Consider the following 11,556-nt stretch of genomic DNA (forward strand, 5'->3'; position numbering starts at 1 on the left):
TAAAGCCCAAAACCATTGGAAAAAAAAAGACAAAACACAATCCCAAGTGAAATAAGCAGTTTTTGCATCTGGGGTTGCTCAGAAATCTGGTGCAGCGGATTCCTGCCTGGGGCTTCCAGCCATGGGAAACGTTTTCACGGAGGAGGTTTCGGGAGTTTTAATTCTGAGAGTCGGTGACGACACGTCTTGCCCAATTCTCCTTTGGGATGTTTCCTCGGACCCCATCCCTTGAACACCTAGCCCTGCCAAGGCAGGATTTGAATACGAGCCTCTCCTGTCCTGGGGTGGGCGAGGGATGAATCAAACCCAGGTTCACCTGCAGGTCCCCGGTGTCTCCCAGCGCCGCGTGGTGAGCAGCTGCCTGCATCCCATGATGAGACTTTAATTTTTCCAGCCTTGGGAACTGAATTTATTAAGCCCCGTGTGGCCCCTCCTACCGTGGGAGGGAACGTCTCCAGCAGCCTCTCTAATACTGGGTGTCACACAGCCCTGCCACCATTCAGGTCCCGGAGTGTCACAAGCGAAGGACACAGCAACCCAAGTTGCAGCAGAAAGGAAAAATAAACCCCTCCATGTGTGTCCCGGCGAGGTGAGTCACCTCCTCTCTCCTAACTCTTAAAGATGCTCCTTGCCTGCTGAAATTCATCTCTGCCTGCTTTTTCCTGCCTGCTCTAAAAGTTAGTGCTGGGAGGAGGGGGTGGGGTGGGTGGTCTTTGACTTTTCCTTTTTTTTTTTTTTTTTTTTTAATTTTCTTTGGACTTTCGAGTGTGTTGGTTGGGATGTGACAGCGGGTGGTTGTGAGCCGGCTCCTGCCTGGATTGCAGCGAGAAACAAAGCCCAAAGAGCCAGAGAATGGGGAGAACCGGTAACAAAAGGGGAGCGAAGGGGATGATTTGTGAGAGGGAGGGGGTTCTGATGGCTGGTTGGGGAGGAGAAGGTGCTCAGAAGTCCAGTTTCACTCTTGGGGTCCGGCTGTGACCTATTGAGGGGAGAAACAGGAGCTGGGATGGGACGTGAGCAGTGGGAGGCTGGTGGGGTCTCTGGAAGTGGGGCGGCGGTGGGAGGGAAGCGGCAGCCGAGCATTTGCAATTCTTGGGATAAAGGGGCTGTTTCCATAGTAAAAGGGAGAAAGGAGCCTCTCTCTTTCTTCCCCCGAGCTCGCCTAGCGTGTGAACGGGGAGGTCGACTGGGGAACAAATAGCCCGTGAAAGGGTAACATCTGGGAACAGCTGCAAATAATCAGGACTTGGTTGGAAAAGCTGGAAGCCACCCTCTGGTCCAACGTTTGCCCCGTGGCTGCAGGTCACCCCCGGGAGTTTTGATGGGCAACTCTTTGCAGAGCAGCTGAAATCAGGAAATCCTGAAAGCAGGATCTGGCCCTGGCTTTGGTCTGCTGTCGTTGTCCGAATACTGCCCCGTTATTTGTGGGCATAACCACAATTAGCAGAGAAAGGGAGAAATTTTCGCTTCTAGGAAAAAGTGAGTTTTAATTCAGGGTCAGGTGCTCAGCTGATATGGACCCGGGGAACCAGCACCTGGCCAAACTTTGGGTTGGATAGTGCAAACTTTGATCAGCTGGAGTCCAGCCCGTGGTGTACATCACCTCCTCCTTGCTTCCACGCTGTCTTTGGGAATCCCGATCTCACAGTACAACGTCTCTCAGGACTTATCCTCCAGCACGTGACACCAGGTGGAGGGCAAGAGAGAACGAAAATAATTTCCTACAGCTGCTCAAAGCTTTTAAGCTGCATTTAACAACAGCAAAAAAAAAGGAGAAAAGCAAAATGTACCACGGGACCAGCTGGATTTTAATTAAAAAAATGTTCTGAATGTGAGGGGAGCCAAAGCCGTTGCTTCCTTTCCAACTTTGCTATTGAAATGTTTAAAAGGTGTGTGAGATTTCCAGGGAAATTGGTCATTGTTGCAGAGAAACACAAAGCTGGGTTTCACAACCAGTCCTGTGACTTTTTAATGCTGTGACGTTGGCCCGAGGAGGTGACCGACTGGTGTTTTTTGAGTTTTATGCGTCAGGGGAGGTTCAGGATGGATATTAGGAAAAATTTTTATACAGAAAGAGTTATTAAGTGTTGGAAGAGGCTGCCCAGGGCAGTGGTGGAGTCGCCATCCCTGGAGGTATTTAAAAGCCAGGCAGACCTGGTGCTGAGGGACATGGGTTAGTGGAGGTTTTTGTCAGTGTTAAGTTGATGGTTGGACTCGATGGTCTGAAAGGTCCCTTCCAACCTCGGCAATTGATTCTATGATTTCTGGTAATGAAAATGCAGTTATTTAAATTCAGTGGCGGTATCTTTTTGTGAGACTACCTGCAGCTTACAAAGTGCCTCAGTGCAAGTCGTTACCGTACAGTCGTGCTTAGCGTGATGAAATACCGGCCAAAATAAAAGAGAAAGCATTTTCTTCTAAAGTTTGTTGCCCTTTGACAATATGCACTTAATTTCCTTGCTGTGTGAGAGCCCAGAATCTCTTGCTCAGGCTTTGTGTGCAAATAGTTTCAGAAGTCACCACCCCCTAGCTGAGACACATGTGCTCCTGTCTCCTCGCAGCACGGAGCAGATCCTGCCCTGTGGCAAAGTCCTAGATCGGTGGCTTTGTGTGGGGGACAGGATTGATGCTGGAAGGAGCTCTGTGATGGTTGCTCCTTGCAGACTGCAACCCTGTGCATGCTTCGATCCAAATCTGACTCTAGGTCTTAGGATATTTTGAAGGAATGATAGAATACCAGGTTGGAAGGGACATCAAGGATCATCTGGTCCAACCTTTCTTGGCAAAAGCATGGTCTAGCGAAGATGGCCCAACCCCCTGTCCAGCTGAACCTTAAAAGTGTCCAGTGTTGGGGCAAAAAGGAAAAATAAGGAGGTCTGTACCTCATCTTGGGGTGACCACCTATGGTTTGACTGGTAGGACTGCCCCAGAGACCTCTGTGGTATGCGATAAATGAGGATCTTGGGATACTTTTTAGAAAAGCAGATAGCATAAGAAGGTGGGATGACGCTTCAGGCTCCAGATCTTACTGGAAGAAAAGAAAGGGAGCTGATGTGGGTAGAGCAGGTTGGAGACATGACCTGTGAGGCAGCCTGGACCATATCTCCATGGCAGGCTGAGCCCTGAGGGCAGCATGGGCTTGGCTCCACGTTGCAACCTCTGCTCCAGCTCCAGATACATTGTGTGTGAGAGCTGAGTAGCCTGCCTGCAGGTGCTTATCTCCTCAGCATCTCATCCTCATCCTGTTCTTCCTGTGCTGGACCCTGCTCTCCCGACGATGTTCAAGGAGGAACCACAGATGACTGCTTTCTGGTGGCTGAAGGGTTGGCATTTGATAAGATATCAGTAAACAGAGGGTGGCATTAGCTCATGTTCCCTGTGACTCTCCCCACCAGCACAACATAGGCATCTGCTGCTTTTCAACCCTTCTTTGTCCTCTTCAGGAAAAAAAAAACAAGGAAGAAGGAAAAGGGTTGAGCAGACTGAACATGCCTTGGTTTCATACTGGTCTTATTCTCCTGTCATTGTTTGCTTTACAAGTCTTTGTGGTGCCCCCAGGCAGTGTTAAGCATGTTGAGGATCTGCTGTAAGGGTCAGGATGGACTCTCCATCCTCCTGGTCCAGCTCCTTTCTGGTGATGGGGCAGTTGTAGTGCACATGACACTGTAGCAAGAGAGAGATGAGGAACCCTCTCCTGAGAATTGTCCTCTGCAGGTTTGGTGTCAAGGGAAGGCTCTTGGGGCCACCACAGGACACCAGCTCTTCTTTAGTCGGTGTTTGCATGGAAAGGTGACAAAGGCAAGAAGTTGACCGTGATGGTGGTGCACTAGAATAGCAGCAGGCATGGAGACAGGGCAGGGCTGGGTGGGGGAATGTGTTACATGCTTGAATGAGGTTGTGGCTGCTGCCCACAGGGGACAGTTTTGATGTCAACTCCACTGTTGGGTGCAAGGGGAAGGAAGAACATATCTGCAAGCGGGGCACAGCACGGGAGCAGCTGGAAACATCACCGCATGCCTGAACAGACAGAAACTCAGGCTGGAGCCTCGTTGCTTGTGTAGAAATGCTCTAGAGTCAGTCTTTCCCTTGCTCTCCTGCCCCATTTAATCTCTTCTCCAACGTGACTGTGAGCAATTCCTGGTTTCTCCAGCCTTTGTCTGCTCTCATTAGGCTGGAAGCCCCTGGAAGGTTTTGATCCCCAAGACCCTTGTACAGCACCAAGACTCCATGACAATAAGGGGTCTGGTCCTCTGCTCCTGCGGCCCTGGCTGCTGACACATGGCTCAGTCTGGTCCTTTCAGCAGCTGCTCTCACTGAACTTATTTTGGAAGGTCTCCAGAGCTGGAGAAATAAAAGACAATTTAGAGAAGGGGGGAGGGGGGAAAATTGGTAAGAGCAATTGCTTTTTAGAAGACTACTTATTTCTTAAGGTGTACTTGCTACTGATTAACCTGTTCTCCGTGCTTGCTTTAGTTGTTTCATGCCTTAGAGCGGTCAGAAAGGTGCTGTGGGGTCATGGTGGCCCTCTTCTAAGTGCTCTCTTTCCCTGCAAAGCTTTTAAAAATTTTCGGTTGCACAAAACCCAATTATTGCAAGAAATGCAGGTGAATGACACCAATCCTTTTACCTTCTCTATCCTCCAGATTATCCAGATGCCACCTTACTTCTTTATCTCTACAACCTCTTCCTTCCCTCCCTGTTGCCAGTTGGCAACCTGTTACCAAGCTGAGCCTGTCCCGTATTCCTCTGTAATTCATGGTGAATGCTCTTTTGGGGGATGATTTTTTGGCCCTTCTGTGAGAATGAGGCACTATAGGGTTGGGAACTACTGCCCTCAATAAGCCTGTTGGTGTCTTCCATGTGGTCCTCCTCATGGGACCACCTGTGGTCCTCATGACTGCTTCCTGTAACCCTGCGTGGACAATTTCTGTGGCTGCCCTTTGTACGGCAGCGGGGATGGACCCACAGCCAAGGGGGTGACAACGCACTGGCATTGAGACGTTCTTGGGCTCTCCATGCTGCTGGCTGGGTGACAAGTGACCTTGTTCACCTCTGTCCCTGTGGAGAAGGGGGGTGAGATGCATGTGGCAGGAACCACTTTTTGGAAAGAGGTGCTTGGTGGGCTGGAAGGAAGTAAAACACAATCTGCGGGTGAGAAGGGCTTTAACAAAGATCCAGAAAATATTGTCATCTGGAAATGCCACCAGGGTTGGTGTCAGGAGAGCCTGGATGGGATATCAGAGTCTTGCCTCCTGGCACCGAGCTGGTGCTTGTTTGTTGCTGCCAGCTGTAACTGCAGAGCCGTTGTCTCTTGACCTGGGCACCGACGTCCAGGGCTGGTGCCCAGCACCAGAGGAGACAAACCGAGCAGGGCAAAACTGAGCAGGGCACAGTCCATCATGTTCTTGGTGGCACCTGGCTCTCCCTGGTCCTGGGAAACACTTTCCTCATCCCGTTAGCTGACATCTGCCTGGTATGAGGTTTTCTGTTGGGCATCTTCCAGGCAGGTATAGACTTTTGTGCCCATACCAAGGCAGCTTGAGAAGTCTAGGATGGAGAAATTCCTTGAAGCTGGAAGGGTCACAGGGTTGAGCTGGGCTCACTGGGTTTGAGCGATGAGCGCCCCTTTGTCTTGGGCTGGGTTTGTGCCTTGGAACTCTGGACATGTGTGGGGCAGGTTCCAAGTGGGACCTGCCCTTGGTTGAGTTGAGTTGTGCTTGTTTCACTTCGCCGGTTGTACCAGAAGCTCTGGGTGACCACTCAAACATGGAGGAGATGAGTCTAACTGCTCATCCAGGAAGACCAAAGGAGGAATATAAACACCCACCCCAAGCTCTGCAACTAAATAAATTGTTCCCTTTCTCCAGGCTCCTGGGATGTGAGTTCTGCTGGGCGCCGATCCAGCAGAGCTGAGTGTGCTGGGTGTCCTGGGCCCTGGGAAGGTCCACCAACGTTCTGCCCGCGGGTTGTCTGCACAGGGTGATGTCCATGCAATGAAACCCACTGATCTTCCTGCTTTGCTGAGCAGACTCCAGGGCTCACAGCAGCAGATGAGCGAAAATCAAATGAGCTGCACAGCCCTCATCTGCTGCTCTTGTTGTGCTGTTGGCACAACCCTAAGTTGGGAAACTGAGGTTCTGGGTGACGGCTCTGCTGCGCGCGTAGGTTGGCGTTAAGTCAGGGGATTTGAGCACGGATCTTGTGTGTCAGACTATCATTTTGCCCCGAAGAGCGTTTAAAAGTTTTCTGAGGTGGCTTAAGCAGAAACGCGTCAGCTTTAATTAGCTAGAAAGGATTTTCCTCTGGGAACAGCAGAACCACATTCTTAAGGTGCAAAAATGGGCCAGCCCTGGTGCGTTTGGACGCTGTAGATAACTAAACAGACAAATCTCTGGCCGGTGGCACGAAAAGCATCCTTTCCTCCCTTTTCCTCCCCTCTTTGCAGGGGCTGTTTTGCTCCGAGGTCTGAACTTTAACACCAGCAGCTTGGGGGAGGGCCAGCGCTGGGGGCTTCGCTGCGGTGGCCATCCAGGGCCCCCGTCCTTTTGTCCGAGCTGAATAGCTCTCCGCAGAGCTGCCGGGCAGAGGTATGTGATCTGCAAACCTCTTTTCTTCCCTCCTCTTGGCTGACGGACAAAGTCTTCCCTCGGAGACGATGCTCGTGGCAGTCGCGGCTGCCCTCGGTGGGGCTGTGGGGCTGGAGAGGGTCCCCCCCACGCTGCGTCCCAATCTCCTCGTCTCCCCTTAACAGCAGGGCACAAAGAGCTGCTTAGGCATTCACAGGAGCAGAGAGGGACCCAAGCCAGGGCATGCTGAACTGCACAAAGTAGGATTTATCTTCAAAGAAATATTCCTCCCCCCCCCGTTTCTGAGCTCCTTTTTCTCTTTTTTTTTTTTTTCCCAAGGGATTTATTCCTCCTCCTCCCCCCGCCAGGCAGGCTTTGAGCCGTGGAAGCACTTTTTTGCCTCCCCATGGTGGCTTTTCAATGGTGGGAGAGTGACTTCTTAGAAAGCCGCCGGCCACCCAGGGGCAAAGCCCAAGGCTGTGTCCCATGTTCTGCACGGGGCTGAGCTGAGCCCGGCTGCACACATTGTGATGTTGCACAGTGAGGACAAAACTCTTCCCTTCTCCCATCCCTGGAAGTGTTCAAGGCCAGGCTGGATGGGGCTTTGAGCAACCTGCTCTAGTGGGAGGTGTCCCTGCCCATGGCAGGGGGGTTGGAACTTGATGATCTTTGAGGTCCCTTCCAACCCAAACCATTCTATGATTCTGTGATTCCTGTTGACCACGCTGAAGTGTGGGGAGCAGCATTTTCCCCCAAACCGGTCACACCGAGTCTCCATTTTCAGGCTTGACCTGGAGGTATGAGCTCACCGATGCTCTTAATTCCCTCTTCAGGTGAGCAAAATGACACCTAGATATGGACATCTCGCTGCTGCCAGCTGGGACCAGCATCTGGCTGGGTGGTGGAAGGTATCTGTGTGTTCACAGCTGGAAGGTCGCTGTTTCTGATCACTTTTGGGGCTAACTTTTGCCTCTGCCCACCTGTGCTGCACAGAGGAGGGTCTCCAGCTTCCCCAAAGGGCTGGCCATCCTTATACAGGGGACCTCCAGGACTGAGCTAAGGGGGGCTGTAACACGTTTATGGGTTGTATATCAACTATATGAAGGAGCTCAGGGTCAAAACCAGAGGGAAGACACTGCTGATAGGTCTGGCATCAACAGGGCGAAAGCTACTTGTGTGTTGTACCCATTTCTGTGATGTTGGGAAAGTGGCCATAGATCTTGTTCTTGGATGAGAGCTTTCTTTACACCAGGAGAGCCATGTGAGTACACACTGGGAAACCAATTCCTGAAAACCATTATCCAAGCCATTTCATATAGGTGAATATCTACTTTGTAAAATCAGATTTCTGATGTGCCAGAGTTTTTCAGGCCCTTCCCTGGCCAAACAGGGCCCTAGCAACATTTTAGTCAGATGAATATAGAAAATAGGCATGAAAGTACAGAAATCTGCTGTGTTTGGGTCAGCATTTGATTCTGGATTTTGAAGTTTCTTTGCTATCCTCAGCCAGAACCTCCTCTCCCTTATTACCATCAATAGAGCCAACAGCAATGATGGAGCAGCTGCAGCTTTAGTCCTTGGGACCATGGAGATCCAGGGCTGGTGTGGCTTGAGGGCCACCAAGCATGCTGGGCTGGTTGCTGTGGCTGGCCACCTTTGCTTGAGTGGTGCAGTGGAAGTTTCTAGAAGGACAGTTGGAGTTGTTGGGACTTGGGAGGGACTCTTTATGAGGGAGCGGAGCACTAGGACAAGGCATAACAGTTTTAAACTGAAAGAGGGGAGATTTAGAGTAGATATTAAGAAGAAATTCTTTACTCTAAGGGAACTGAGACACTGGAACAGGTTGCCCAGAGAAGCTGTGGCTGCTCCATCCCTGGACATCTCCAAGGCCAGGCTGGATGGGGCTTTGAACAGTCTGCTCTAGTGGGAGGTGTTGGGGGTTGGAACTGAATGATCTTTAAGGTCTGTTCCAACTCTAATCATTCTATGATTCTACGACTTTCTAGAAGGGGGACGTGCAACATTCTATAAGGATGGTTGAGGTGGGCAAGATCTTTCATAAGAAAAGCAGGGCTGGGAGGACATCTCTAGAAGGTAGATGAGGTGAACCTCTCTAGAAAGAAGCTCTCAGTCAAAAATAGTTTAAATCTAGATCCCACTGAACAGCTGTGCCGGGAGTTACCTCCTGTTCCCCCTCAAAGGAGAGCTTCTGTAACCAAAATTGTCTCTGTCTGTGCCAGACCCACATCTTTTCTCTTTGCAATGGGGAGGTGCTGGTGGCACACAAATCTCTGCAGAACCAAAACCACCTGGCCCTTCCGGGAAGTTTCTGAATAATAATAATGAACAGGAATATGCTGAGTCCAGCGAAGGCTGTGGCATTTGTGAAAAGTCTTTCTCCATCCCTTCTTTTTCTTTCCCAGCTGCCTTTTCCTTTTATGAAGCTACTATTCGCGAGCTTTATTGAAAACACTCATTTTGCTCCTAGCAGGCGAGAGGGAAAATCTCTTCTAATGCCATGAGACCCTTTTGCAAACATGAAAATTTCCCCTTGCCTGTTTCCACATGAATCTGAAAGCATTTCTATAAAATCCATTGTAAATGCTCTGAGGCTTGGCCAATAATTTCCTTCCTTAACACATTTGTTAACGTAGCCCACAAAGTGCTTTGAAGTTGAAGAAAACCAGCTGTAATTTCTAATGATGATGGTTATGATTAAATGAGGTTTCTGCAAGTGGTTGTGGATAATGAGTCATCCCCAGGGATCAGGCACTGGGGACAAACATGCTCCAAGCATGAGAGACTATTGAGAGAGGTAGCTTGAAGGAGCAAGGAGACATCAAACATTCTGGGGGGAGAACTGGGGGAGAGGAAATAGTGATCTGTGTAAAAAATGTGGTTCAAATTTGGAGCTTGATTTCCTACAATGGTCACTCTGGAATAAAACCAGGGATGAAGGTGACTTTTTTTACCCTATATTCTCATGGCCAACGTCTGGTTTTGTTTTAAGGTGAACAGATCCCACCTTGGAGTGAGGCTTGCATCACCATGCAGGGGTGTGTGAAGTTTGGGCTGGCAGCAGTGTTACCAAACCCATATCACTCACCCCCAGCAACAAGGGTTCTTCAAGGGCTTGTCGAACTGCCCCCCGCAAAATCAATCGGTTGCCTCAGAAGATCTTGCCTTAAAGCATTCACGTGAGACCACAGATGAGGGACTGGCTGCTGAGTCCTTCTTTATTTCTCGTGTTAAGCCCTATAGTGTCTTTGTGCTAATGGCTGTGACCTTCACCTCAAAGCCAACAGCTGACCAGTTCATGAGACGTACTTTTCACGTGGTTTATCCCAGGCTGCACATACTCCCTGGGATCTCACACAGAAGTAAGGTATAATTAGGGCTTATAAAGTGTTGAAAGTCTTCCTGATAAATTCTAATTAACAGGGAAAGGAAAGGATATAGAGTATGTCCCATATCATAGGGAGATTATGACTAGCTTTATTTTATTGGATCCTTTTTCCTTTCCTGTGTTAAACCTCATTAATTCCCTGAAAAGAAACTGAAAGCAGATGATGGCAGGGATCCTAGGCTGTGGTCCAGAGCCTTGGGCAGAAGCATGAGTTTAAGGGATGCTCTTTGCTGAGCCTTTCTGACTGGTGGCGAGGGCTGTGTGCAGCTGGTGGTGATGGTGAAACGGCGAAATGGCGGCGAATGGCGGCGAAGCGGCGGCAGCACCGGCAGCAGCGGCGGCGGCAGCGACGAGAACCGAGGTGAGCCCGGGGAGAGGGTTGGATCCCGCTGTACAGAGGGGTTTCCGAGCTCAGGGACCCCCAGTTCACAGCCCCAGCCCCAGCGGGAACCCGGAAGCCCGCAACAACCAATCAGGAGCGGAGGGGGCGTGGCCAGGAGTCACGCGGAGATTTAAACGCGGCCGGAGCAGGCCCTCAGGCGCGCGGCGAAGCGGCGGCAGCGGCCTCACAGGGGTGCGGCGCGTGACAGGTGAGTTCAGGCATAACGAGAGCTGAGCAGTGTGCGCAACTTCGAGCAGCAAAGAGATCAAACCATGGTTACAACTCGGCAGAAGGCTGTTAAAAAACTTGAGTGTGCCCTATCAGAGGCCACACACAAACATGCAGGCACCCAGGCAACGGGCTGCAGCGAGTGCTGGAGCCTGGCACTTGCACTGGAAGGCTGTGGAGTCAACACATGTGTGAGGTGTGAGCAGATCAATGATCTGCTTAGTCTAGTGGCTGAACTGAAGGACGAGGTGGCTGAACTGAAGGAAGAGGTGGAAAGACTAAGGTCTATAAGGGAAAGTGAAAGGGAGTTGGATTTGTTGTGCGAGGCTCTGCAGATCCCCTCAGGAGAGGGAGGTGACCCAATGAGCAGAGGGGAATGGACACAGGTGCCTGGTAGGAGGGGCAAGGAAAACCTCTCACAGCCCCCCTCACCCTTCCAGTTGCCCTTGCACAACAAGTATGGTGCACTGGATGTTGAGGGAGAGGTAAATGAGAAAGTAGAAGAAACATCATCTGGGGGGTTGCCTAAAGCAAACCAGTCCCCCCCTCATATCAGTACTTGTACCCAAAAAAAAAAGAGGAGGGTAGTTGTTATTGGGGATTCCCTTCTGAAGGGAACAGAGGGCCCCATATGTCGGCCAGATCCTTCCCACAGGGAAGTGTGCTGCCTCCCAGGGGCCCGGGTCAGAGATGTCACTAGAAGGCTGCCTAGTCTGGTAAAGCCCTCTGATTACTATCCATTACTAGTTATGCAGGTGGGAAATGATGAGGTTGAAACCAGAAGTTTAAAAGCAATCAAAAGGGACTTCAAGGCACTGGGGAAACTAGTTGAGGGATCAGGGGCACAGATTATTTTTTCATCAATACCCTTGGTTGCAGGTTGTAATACTGAAAGGAATAGAAAGTCATTCATGATTAACAAGTGGCTTAGGGAATGGTGCCACAAACAAAATTTTGGGGTTTTCGACCTTGGC

At 50.4% G+C, this 11,556-nt stretch overlaps 1 protein-coding gene across 1 annotated transcript in view; it reads left to right on the top strand.

The window, feature by feature from the left end:
• Window positions 1-489: 489 nt before the first annotated feature.
• Window positions 490-11,556, top strand: part of GDPD4 (glycerophosphodiester phosphodiesterase domain containing 4) — a 49,141-nt gene continuing 38,074 nt past the window's right edge. Inside the window, exon 1 of the mRNA XM_014947100.1 lies at window positions 490-589. The gene's annotated coding sequence lies outside the window, so the exon portion shown is untranslated. The remainder of the gene's footprint in view (window positions 590-11,556) is intronic.

This window comes from Calidris pugnax, unplaced genomic scaffold, assembly GCF_001431845.1.
Source record: "Calidris pugnax isolate Ruff unplaced genomic scaffold, ASM143184v1 scaffold121, whole genome shotgun sequence".
In the NCBI taxonomy this organism is placed as follows: Eukaryota; Metazoa; Chordata; class Aves; order Charadriiformes; family Scolopacidae; genus Calidris; species Calidris pugnax.